The 12605-nt window shown below is 45.8% G+C and overlaps 1 protein-coding gene across 1 annotated transcript in view; it reads left to right on the forward strand.

The window, feature by feature from the left end:
- Positions 1-12605, forward strand: part of cfap20dc (CFAP20 domain containing) — a 721404-nt gene that overhangs the window by 586169 nt on the left and 122630 nt on the right. The window lies entirely within an intron of this gene.

Raw genomic sequence — 12605 nt, forward strand, 5'->3', positions numbered from 1 at the left:
CCCTAAGAGGGATGCGGAGTGCCTCGAACCTCGCCCCTTCTCCCTCTAGGGGCAATGGAACTGAATATCTGACGATCGCTAAAGCCTCGAACGCTGCGCTAAATCCTGCACTCAGGTGACTTTTGCGCCACTTTGGCACCCCAACCCAATTTCTAGGCCCTTATCTCTTCCATGCTGCAGTTCTTGCCTCCTTTTAGCTGCCAAGTTTCCCCAGGCCCGGGATGCCCAGCCAGCCAGGGTTAAACCTGGAAGACAGATAAAATCTGAGGCACGCAGCCTCATTATAATTTAAATGACCAACCCAGTGTGATGAAATATTCCATTCATCACTGCCTGTGACTGTGGTTGGTTTCAGGTTTCAGTTCCCTTACCTCAGTTCCGTCTCCTCACCATTGTATTGTATATTGTAATGTATTGTGTGTAGGGCTCTGCCCATACCTGGCCCCTATGTAAGCAAGCTCAGTCTGGCCTCATATCCAGTACTGCAGACCTCCAGATGGAAGATACCTCTCTCCACTGCGTGTTACCTTCTAAGTTAATAAAAGCCTTGTTTTGTTTCGCTAACATCGAGTCTCGGAATTATTGAGGCACATCACCCAGCTCCATAAAACCGAAGCGGATGGATTGAAGGCAGGTTGGGTTCAGGTTTGAGATTTTTAAAATTTTCACATCCCACCCGACCCAAACCCACAAATTGAAATTTACCCCAACAATTCAGGTTGATAACTTCTTCCAGTTTTGATGAAAAGTCATGAGATTTAACAGTTTTTAAGCAAGTACAGAGGCAGGGAAAGAAGCGGGGTGGGAGGAGGAGGGTGGAAGGCAGGAGTGATTTAATGACAGAAGGGATGATGATGCAAGGCAAAAGGAGGTGGTAATGGGACAAGTAAAGAAACAAAGAAATGGATCTAGAGGAGCTGTAATTGGCAACAACAGAACCATTACCAGCACCTGCTGTCTGGAAAAAATGGGAGCAGTGATTATGATCTGAAGTTATTGTAATCATTGTTGAGTCTGCAAGGTTGTACAGTGTCTAAACAAAGGATGAGGTTCTGTTCCTCGAGCTTGCGTTGAGCTTCATTCGAACAGTGATGGATGCCGAGGACAGAATTGGAGTGGGGCCAAGAATTGAAATGGCAAGTGGCCAGAAGCTTAGGTCACACTTATGGATTGAACGGAGGTGTTCAGCAAAGCGATCACCTGATCTGCGTTTGGTCTCCGCAATGTAGACGAGACGAGACTACATCATAAGCAGCAAATACCGTATACTAAATTGAAAGAAGTACAAATAAATCACTGTTTTACCTGGAATGAGTGTTTGAGGAAGGGCAGGTGCTGCATCTCCTATGCTTGCACAGGAAGGTGTTGTGGGAAGTGAAGCAGGCGTTGGGGTGATCCCTTCGAAATGCTGAAAGGGGTGGGGTGGGGAAGATGTGTGAGGTGACGGAAATTGCATTGGATGATGCGTTGAATGTGGTGGCTGGTAGGGTGGAAGGTAGGGACAAGGAGGACTCTATCGTGATCATGGGAAGGAGGGAAAGGGGCGAGGGTGGAAGCGCAGGAAATGGGACAGACACGGTCGAGGACCCTGTCAGCCACAGTGGAGGGGAGTCCTCGGTTGAGGAAAAGGAAAAGCTTTCTGCTGTGTGCTGAAAGTATGCAAACAGACAGACAACCTCAGTGCTTTCTTTTCAGCTCCCTGTATGCTTCCTGTCCCTGCCCACAGAGCTACAATTCAGTTGCAAAAGAAAATAAATAAACCAGCTATGTTAAGAATAGGTAAGAAAGGAAAAACTGCAGATTATTTTTCCCACCAGAACTATATTTTTAAGTTCAAAATGGCAACCCAGTGCTTTCCCACAGGCAGGGAGAGGAGCAAAACTGGAGGGGGATTTCACCTAAAATTTAGAGATGTAAGAGTTTAAGCAAATACAGGGGTAGGGAGAGGGAAGGGAACAAAAGGGATGGTCTGTGATAGGCGCGAGCGTTTAAATGACAAAAGGGATGATGGTGCAAGGCAAAAGGGGTGTTAATGGAACAAGTAAAGAAACAAAAGTTGGGTCTAAACTAGAGGAGGTGTAAATGGCAACAGCAGAACTATGATCAGCACCTGCTGCCTGGAAAAAATGGGAGCAGTGGTTATGATCTGAAGTTATTAAAATCATTGTTGAGCCTGGAAGGCTGTAAAGTGCCTAATCGAAAGATGAGGTTCTGTTGCTTGAGCTTCCGTTGAACTTCATTGGAACAGTGAAGGAGGTCAGACTGGGAGTGAGAATTAAATTGGCAAGCAACCAGAAGTTTTCTTACCCATTCTTAATATACAGTAGCTGGTTTATTTATTTATCTTCTTTTGCAGTTGGATTGTAGCTTTGTGGGGCAAGGACAGGAAGCATGCAGGGAGTTGAAAAGAAAGCATTGAGGTTGGCTGAAGCATGCAGCAGAAAGCTTTTGGAAATAAAGTGTACTGAGAATGTTAATACCATTAAACAGTGTGAATTGATTGCAGACATTAATCTTTAACACCCTGCAGTTAAAACAACAATTCAGGACCAGAATGGGCTAAATTAAGAAATAAAGCATTTGCATTTGTATAGCATCTTTCACGATCTCAAGACGTCCCAAAATGCTTCGCAGCCAATGAAATGTTTGCAGTCACTATTGCAGTGCAGCCAATTTGCACACAGCCACGTCGGACAAATAGCAATGTTATAAATGACTAGATAATTTGTTTTTGATTGTTTTGGTTGAGGGATGAATGTTGGTCAGCAAACTGGGAGAAACTGCTCTTCTTCAAAAAGTACCATCTTTTACATCCTCCTGAATTGGCAGATGGGGCTTCGGCTTAATGTATCATTTGAAAGATGCTACCTCCGACAGGGCAGTACTCCCTCAGTATTGTACTGAAGTATCAGTCTCGATTATGTGCTCAAGTACCTCGATTTATGTGCTCAATTATCTGTCTTGAACCCATGACCTTCTGACTCAGATGTGAGAGTGCTACCTCTAAACTAAGTCTGACACCTAAATTAAGCCCATTCTGAATCCCTTTGAGTTTAAAACACATTTGAAATAGGGTTTAGACTTTGGAATCAGAAACACAATTTCTAAATTTGCGCATGATACCAAATTAGGGGGGATAGTCAATACTGAGGAGAACTGCAACAAATTACAGAAGGACATTAATTAACTTGCAGAATGGGCAAATAATTGGCAAATGAAGTTCAACACAGATAAATGTGAGGTATTACATTTTGGTAGGAAGAATGGGGAGATCACTTATCACTTGGAGGGTGTGGGTGTAGGGGTAGAGGAACAAAGGGATCTCGGAGTACAAATACACAAATCACTAAAAGTTGCGCCACAGGTTAGCAAGGCCATAAAAAAGCAAACCAAGCACTAGGATTTATTTCTAGAGGTATAGAATTGAAAAGTAGGGAAGTTATGCTAAACCTGTATCGAACCTTGGTTAGACCACACTTAGAGTACTGCGTGCAGTTCTGGTCGCCATGTTATAAAAAGGATATAGAGGCACTGGAGAGGGTGCAGAGAGGATTTACAAGGATGATACCAGAAAGGCGAGAGTATACATATCAGAAAAAGAAGCCTGAGGGGTGACCTAATAGAGGTCTTTAAAATTATGAAAGGTTTTGATAGAGTGGATAGAGAGAGAATTTTTCCACTTCTGGGGAAGAGCATAACTAGAGGCCTTTAATATAAGATAGTCACCAAGAAATCCAATAGGGAATTCAGAAGAAACTTCTTTACCCAAAGAGAGGTGAGAATGTGGAACTCGCTACCACAGGGAGTGGTTGAAGCGAATAGTATAGATGCATTTAAGGGGAGGCTGGACAAGCATATGAGGGAGAAGGGAATAGAGAGTTACGCTGATAGATTTAGATGACGAAAGACGAGAGGAGGCTCGAGTGGAGCATAAACGCCAGCATGAACTGGTTGGGCCAAATGGCCTGTTTCTGTGCTGTATATCCTTTGTAATCATGATTCCTTCTGTAAGAGTAATTCTTAGACACAAACTTATTATGGTGCTTCTGCTAAGAATGCTGTGAAAAAAATGATTAGAATTCATCAACAGGGAGAATACACTGAAAGGATGAGAAGATACCATCAGACCCATAAAGACTCAATGCATCCACATGGCAATGCAACTTCATATCCCACCCCCACATGTCTAGATATGATTACTTATAGAGGAAGCAAAATAGTGGGAAATCAAACTTTACTTAGATGGAAATTGTACTCTATTATGAATTGCCTGGCATAAGTCAAATCACCTTTTATATTCATGCAATAATAAATTTAGGACCCAGTGAATAAAGGCATGCATATGTTCCAAAATATTCCAGAAACTGAGGCCCTGATATTTACGGGGAGACAGGTTGGGTGCAGGGGAAGTCAAAAACGGCTGAAGAATCAGGAAGATCAGGGATGCAGAGGACCTGCTGAATTTAATAACAGGACCTCATTATCAATGATTCATTTCCCACCAGGCAGTCGGCCAAATTGACTGCCTGGCTGGTGGCCGGGAGGGAAAACCAACAGCAGGAGGCAAGCCGGGGACCCCTGAGGATGGTCAGCAGCAATTGGGAGGAGGGAAGGTCGGCGATCGTGGCAGGGCCAAAAGAAAGGTCATCAGGGTGGATGGGGAGGTCATCGGTCACGGCAGGGGAGAGAGATTGGCAGCAATCGGCAGAGGGGAGGCGGGAGGCCGAAGGCGTCTGTGGTGTATGTAACCGTTCCACCTTTAAGAGAACTATTTTAAGAGATGCACTACTTTATCTTGGCTGCTGCATACTGTAATACCGGTGGTGACCACACCGGTATATAAGTGCTGTGTAATGATTTATTGGGCAGTTCAGCCTGACCTCCGACTAGTAAAGACCTGTTGAATTTACTCTTGTGGTCTGTGTGCAGTGATTCTTATTAACAATAACTAGAACACACAGACTTAACAGTGGCGACGATGACGATCTTACCCTGCGGCAGAGATATATCCAAGGCAGTTTAACGGGCGTCGAGAAGAGGCATCCGCCCTCATCATCCTGCTGAGAAAAGACTCGGGTCTGAAGAGCAAGGAAGAATCCTGACACGAAGCCTTCCATCAGCAACAGGCAGTGATCATCCCTTCTATCACGGTGGTGGGTAAGCCGATCAGCGACGAGCAGCAGGTCGGCCACGTTGGCTGTGAAGTAGGGGAGGGAAAAACGGAGGATATAAGGGCGGAGAACTCGACCACGGCCGGGGGAAAGAGCCGGACAGAAGTCGGGGCCAGAGGCGCTGAGACTGGGGCAGCGTAAGGCACGGGAGCCGCGGTGAATGCAAACGCAGCCGGTGTAAAAGACCGGGCTGCAAGCGGGCTCGGAGACGCAACAGCGTTGAGAGAGAGCTCGACCGTGACCGGGGAAAAAGGCCGGGCAGCTACCGAGGCCGCGAGGCGCGGGATAAAATTTAAAAAAAACGCGGCGAACTCAGCCGCAGCCGGGGGAAAGGACCGGACTGCAAGAGGGGCTGGGAGGCACGATTTGAGAACCGCTGGGGAGGGCGAATGCAGCAATACAGCAATCGCCATTACAGCCAGCGGGGGAGAAAGGCAAATGCGGGAAGCCGCCATTTTCGTAGGCGGGGGAAGAAGACAAGTGCGGGAAACCGCCATTTTGAAAAAAAAAAAAAAAAATTCTTTTTGTTTCTCAAGAAGATTGCGAGGATGCCTAAACGTGGTAACAGCAATGATTTCGATCCCGATGTTGAAGATTGGGCCACGTATGTAGAACGCATAGAGATTTATTGTAAGGCAAATAAAATATCAGATGAAGATAAAGCACTAACCTTACTAAACTCAATGGGTGCGAAGACATACGGGCTATTGAAGCGTCTTCTATCACCAGCTAAACCGGTGGATCAGGCTTTCGCTAATATTGTTGCTGTCCTGAGAAATCATTTGAACCCCACACCGCTGATGTTAGCGGAACGATTTAAATTTTATGCGAGAACGCAACTGAAAGAGGAAAGCAACGCGGAGTATTTAATTGAACTGCGTAAGCTAGCGAAATACTGTCAGTTTGGGGAAAGACTGACAGAGGCACTGAGAGACAAATTCGTGTGTGGATTGTCGAAAGAAGGAACACAAAAGCGGCTGCTTGAAGAGAATGATCTTACACTTGATAAGGCTGTCACTATTGCAGCATCGCACAAAGCCGCAGCGAGAGGCACTGCGGAAATGCAGCTGAAGGCAGCGGTACTCAGCGTAGATCAAATGGCTTTGGGTACAGCGAAATGTTATCGTTGTGGAAAGACAACACACGAGCAGAACCAATGCTGGTTTAAAAATCAGGAATGTAGAAAATGTGGCAAGCTTGGTCACATAGCTAAAGTATGCCGGTCAGGAAAGAAGACCAGCAACAAAAAGTCACCGCAGGAAAAGTGCAGAAAGGTACATAAGGTGGCTGAGAAGAGTTCGGATGAACAGAATTCGGATTCAGACTCCAACAGCAAGGAACTGGGTAGTCTGAGAATTCACAATGTGAGTAAGAAAGCTGACCTACAAACTATCTGGGTCACACTTCAGATAGCAGGAGTCCAAGTGAAGATGGAATTGGACACCGGATCGGCGTTGACGGTCATGAATAAGCAAGATTACAAAAGGTTATTCACACATATTCCCCTACGGGATACGGAGATAGTATTGCAGACATACACGGGGCAAAGAGTATACCCCATCGGAAAGATAAAAGTCAAGGTGGTACACAAGGGCAAAGAACACCAAGGAATGGACTTATATGTACTACCTGAGGGAGGTCCACCACTTCTGGGACGGGAGTGGATCAGGAAAATAAATATGGACTGGCACTCCCTAAAAGCAATAACGGTAGATTCCGGAAAAAAAAAGATGTCAAACCTGAACGATTGTCCAGAATATTGGATGAGGTTAAAGAGGTGTTCCAACAGGGACTGGGAACATTGAGAGGAATTACAGCAAAAATCAAGATTGCAGAACATGCAAACCCAAAATTTTTCAAAGCCAGACCGGTACCTTATGCGATACGACCTGCTGTGGAAGCTGAGCTGGAAGGGCTAGAATGTTCAGGAGTACTGTCTAAGGTGGACTGGAGTGAGTGGGCCACGCCCATTGTTCCCGTCATGAAGCGTTCATCGAGTAACAAGCCAGGGGAACCGGGGAAGGTCCGCATCTGGGGAGACTTCAAGATCACGGTTAATCCGGTGCTTCACACGGTGCAATATCCGCTTCCGCGGATTGAGGATATCTTTGCTTCATTGTCTGGCGGGAAACACTTCACCAAGATAGACCTGGCGCAAGCGTACTTACAGATGGAAGTTGAGGAAGAGTCGCGCCAGTATCTCACAATCAACACGCACAGAGGCTTGTATCGATATAATAGACTGGCTTTTGGAGTGGCTTCGGCTCCAGCAATTTGGCAGAGGGCCATGGAGCAGGTATTACAGGGAATTCCAAGCACTCAATGTTACTTGGACGATATCCTGATTACAGGAGATGACGATGAGGAACACCTTGCAAATTTGAAACTGGTGCTCACCAGATTGAAGGAATATGGACTTCGAGTTAATCGCCAGAAATGTGAGTTCTTTCAGAAACGGATCTCGTACTGTGGTCATGTCATTGACCAGGAGGGGCTGCACAAGTCACCTGACAAGACCAAAGCTGTTGTGAAGGCTCCCGCTCCGGAAAATGTATCCCAGTTGAGGTCGTTCCTAGGGTTGATTAACTATTACCATAAGTTTCTGCCAAATCTATCCACGGTGCTGCACCCGCTGAACGCTCTTTTGCAGAAAGAAGTACCATGGAAGTGGAGCGAGGACTGTAAGAAGGCCTTTCGCAAAAGCAAGGCATTGATCACCTCAGAGGAAGTGTTGGCTCACTTCAACCCAACGCTACCTATTCGTTTAGCTTGTGATGCTTCTCCTTATGGTATTGGAGCAGTACTCTCACACAAGTTGCCAAATGGCTTGGAAAGGCCAGTCGCATTTGCATCCAGATCATTGACCTCCGCTGAGCGCAACTATGCTCAGATAGATAGGGAGGCTCTCAGCCTTGTGTGGGGAGTAAAGAAGTTTAATCATTACCTGCAGGGCCAGAAGTTTACACTGCTGACAGACCACCAGCCGTTGGTATCCATTTTTAACCCTAAGAAGGGTGTTTCGGTGATGACAGCACAGAGGCTCCAGAGATGGTTCCTTTTCCTAGGGGCACATCAATATCAGATAGAATTCAAAGGTACAAAGCAGCATGGTAATGCTGATGGGCTGTCGCGCCTGCCACTACCTACTGAGGAGGAGGCACCGACGGTTGACCCGGTGGAGTTATTTCACTCGACCATCATCGAATGTTTACCTGTCACCAATGCAAATATTGAAAGGGAGACTAGGAATGACCCGACACTGTCCTGGGTCTACGAATTGACAGTAAAGGGATGGCCAGCCCATGGTGATCCACTGTTACCGGCATTCTCAGCAAGACGAGAACAGCTGTCCATCTGTCAGGGAACATTGATGTATGGAACAAGGGTGATTATCCCTCCTAAGTTAAGAGAGAGAGTTATAAAAGAACTACATGTAGGTCATCTGGGGGGAGTCAAGATGAAAAGCCTTGCTAGGGCTTATGTGTGGTGGCCGGGTATCGACCAACAGATAGAGGATCTGACGAAAAGCTGCTCAGGGTGCCAAAAAGTCCAAAATGCACCTCCAATTGCACCACTGCATCCATGGGAATGGCCTTCAACCCCATGGCAATGTGTACATATTGACTTTGCTGGTCCATTCATGGATTCCATGTTTTTAATTGCGGTGGACGCACATTCTAAATGGCCAGAAGTGATTAAAATGACTACCACTACCTCGGAGAAGACGATCGCGGTGCTAAGAACGATATTTGCAAGAAATGGATTGCCAGAGCAAATATGTTCAGACAATGGACCACAGTTCGTGTCAGAGGAATTCCAGAAATTCCTGAAGAAGAATGGGGTGAAACATTATACCTCTGCCCCATATCATCCAGCTACGAATGGGCTGGCCGAGAGGTTTGAACAGACGTTCAAAAAGGCAATAAAGGCCATGAGCGAAGATCAGATTCCACTGCAACACAAGGTGGACAATTTCCTACTGGCATATCGAAACGCCACCCATGCAACAACAAATCAAAGTCCTGCCATGATGTTCTATAACAGGAGGTTGCGGTCCAGGTTGGACTTGTTAAAACCAAATGTGCGGAGGGAAGTCGAAAACAAACAGTTCCAGCATATCAATAACAAGCCCACTCGGAGTTTTGAAATAGGACAACCGGTGTTAGCCAGGGACTATAAAAACGAGAAATGGCAATCTGGAACAATTCGGGCCAGACAAGGACCCCTGATGTACACGGTAGATGTTGGTGAAAATGTAATGCGACGTCATGCTGACCAACTGGTGGGATCGAGAACAAGGGTCGAGCCCATGGTTACGACAGAGACAACCGTGGAGGAAGTTAGTGAACCTGAAGCATCTACCTCAGAAGTGAATATACCTGATGATGATGTCCTATCCATAGGGGATCAACTAGATGAGTCACCCCAGCAACGAGAACCAGAGACCCCTGAAAGGCGTTATCCGTCTCGGATCAGGAGGCCTCCTCAGAGACTGAATCTGTGAACTGTTTTTACATGAAGTTGTGTATATATGTTATTATGTTATGTTTAATGGGGAATATATACTGTTAAGCTAAAAAGGGAGGATTGTGGTGTATGTAACCGTTCCACCTTTAAGAGAACTATTTTAAGAGATGCACTACTTTATCTTGGCTGCTGTATACTGTAATACCGGTGGTGACCACACCGGTATATAAGTGCTGTGTAATGATTTGTTGGGCAGTTCAGCCTGACCTCCGACTAGTAAAGACCTGTTGAATTTACTCTTGTGGTCTGTGTGCAGTGATTCTTATTAACAATAACTAGAACACACAGACTTAACAGCGTCCTTGGCTGGAGTCATACCTAGTACCAAGGAAGATGGTTGTGGTGATTGAAGGCCAATCATCACAGCCCCAGGACATCACTGCAGGAGTTCCTCAGGGCAGTGTCCGAGGCCCAACCATCTTCAGCTGCTTCATCAATGACCTTCCCTCCAACATAAGGTCAAAAATGGGGATGTTCGCTTATGACTGCACAGTGTTCAGTGCCATTCACAGCTCCTCAGATAATGAAGCAGTCCATGCCCGCATGCAACAAGACCTGGACGTCGTTCAGGCTTGGGCTGATAAGTGGCAGGTAACATTCACGCCACAGAAGTGCCAGGCAATGACTATCTCCAACAAGCAAGAGTCTAAACACTGCCCCTTGACATTCAATGGCATTACCATCACTGAATCCCCCACCATCAACATCCTGGGGGTCACCATCGACCAGAAACTTAACTGGACCAGCTACATAAATACCATGGCAACCATCACTGAATCCCCCACCATCAACATCCTGGGGGTCACCATCGACCAGAAACTTAACTGGACCAGCTACATAAATACCGTGGCAACAAGAGCAGGTCGGAGGCTAGGTATTCTGCAGTGAGTGTCTCACCTTCTGAATCCCTAAAGCCTTTCTACCATCTACAAGGAACAAGTAAGGAGTGTAATGGAATACTCTCCACTTGCCTGGATGACTACAGCGCCAACAACACTCAAGAAGCTTGACACCAGTCAGGACAAAGCAGCCTGCATGATTGGCACCCCGTCTACCAGCTTAAATATTCACTCACTCCACCACCGTTGTACTGTGGCTGCAATGTGTGTCATCTACAAGATGCACTGTAGCATCTCACCAAGGCTTCTTCGGCAGCACCTCCCAGACCTGCGACCTCTTCCACCTAAAAGGACAAGGACAGCAGACTCATGGGAACACCACCACCTCCAAGTTCCCATCCAAATCATACATCATCCTGACTTAGAAGTATATTGCTAATCCTTCATCGTCGCTGGGTCAAAATCCTGGAACTCCCTCCCTAATATCATTGTGGGAGTACCTTCATCACACGGACTGCAGCGGTTCAACAAGGCAGCTCACCACCACCTTCTCAAGGGCAATTAGGGATGGGCAATAAATGCTGGCCTTGCCAGCGACGCCCACATCCCATAAAAACTAATTTTTAAAAAAGAGGCCGGGGGAGCATTTCTGCTTCTCCTGGCCCACAAGCAGTGCTGGAAAAGCACTTGCCTTGTGGAGCTGGCAGCTCCCACTTCCCTTTCAGTGCCGGGTTTCCCAAGGGAAACCTATGGAGTAGCAGTGAATTTTAAATTGGTTCCCAATTGCACTGCAAGAGCCTGATTTAAATATGTTACTGAAGTGTTCTGTCTCTCCGTGGCGGTACACTCGGATGCCCCCATATCTGCCATCATAAAGAAGGCGGCATGTTGGGGCCGCATTCCCTATATTTAAGTACGGCCTCTGTAACATTTGCATATTGAATTATCATTGGCCTGCAGGCATCTGTAAGGAATACCTATTATATTCACATGTGATCACATGCTGAGTTGTCATTGGCCTGCAGGCATCTGTAAGGCCTGCTATTGTTTTGGAAGACCCAGGGTCCTGACTCCATCTTGTCCCCACTGTGCTGCTGTGAGTAAGAACAGACCTGATGCTTCATTAAAAGAGTTAAACTGTAATACTCCGTTGTCCTGCAATTTATTATTTTTGTACAAAGTGTGCAAAACAAGACAGCCTCCTCATGCACCGCTCCTAAAATAGATCCAAGAAACTTACTCTGGCCCTGTACACCCTATGGGGCTGGGGTTAGGCCTTCTTTAAGCATCCCCCTTCACCTGTTGTCACCTAAGACAGAGGTTTTGAGCCTTTTTGCTTCTGAGGCCCTCGCTTCCAGGTTCTAAAAATTCCGTGGATCCCCTGTAACACAACACAAGTATTTTTTCAGTATAAAAATTAGTTATTCATTATTAATAGCTCTATTAGTGCAGAAATTCCGATCCCTACAGGTGTGTATGCACTGTGTACTCACCCGTAGGGACATCGGAAATGCCGATTTCAGGCATGCACTGCGCATGCGCTGGAAACCAGCATTTCCGATCTGTCAAGAAAGCACTTGACAGATCCTCCGGCTGCCCTGGAGCAGGGCCTCTGTGGGTGGAGAGTTCAGCTTTTTGGAGACCCTCCGCCCGCAGAAAACACTTACAATTCTTGCGCTGATTTATCATTTAAAAATACTTTAAAGAAAGGTAAGTTTATTTTTAGCCCTGTTAAAAACTTTTATTACTTTTTTCAAAAATTTACATTTTTGTTTAAAATAGTTAATTTATGTAATTTCAAGTCATTTTAAAAATGTGATTTAAAAAAAAATATTTATTTAAAGTTTTACTATGTTTTGGGGGTGATCTCCATTCATATATTTGACAGGCCTTCCTGTCAAGTGTATGAAGGGAGATTCCCTTATCGGACCTGAAACGTTAACTCTGTTTCTCTCTCCACATATGCTGCTTGACCTGCTGAGTATTTCCAACATTTTCTGTTTTTATTTCAGATTTCCAGTATCCGCAGTATTTTGCTTTTCCAACATGAAGAACCTGAATAGACTGC

The sequence above is a fragment of the Somniosus microcephalus genome, chromosome 11 (genome assembly GCF_052327205.1).
Source record: "Somniosus microcephalus isolate GS21.2 chromosome 11, FLI_Smic_1.0, whole genome shotgun sequence".
Lineage (NCBI taxonomy): Eukaryota > Metazoa > Chordata > Chondrichthyes > Squaliformes > Somniosidae > Somniosus > Somniosus microcephalus.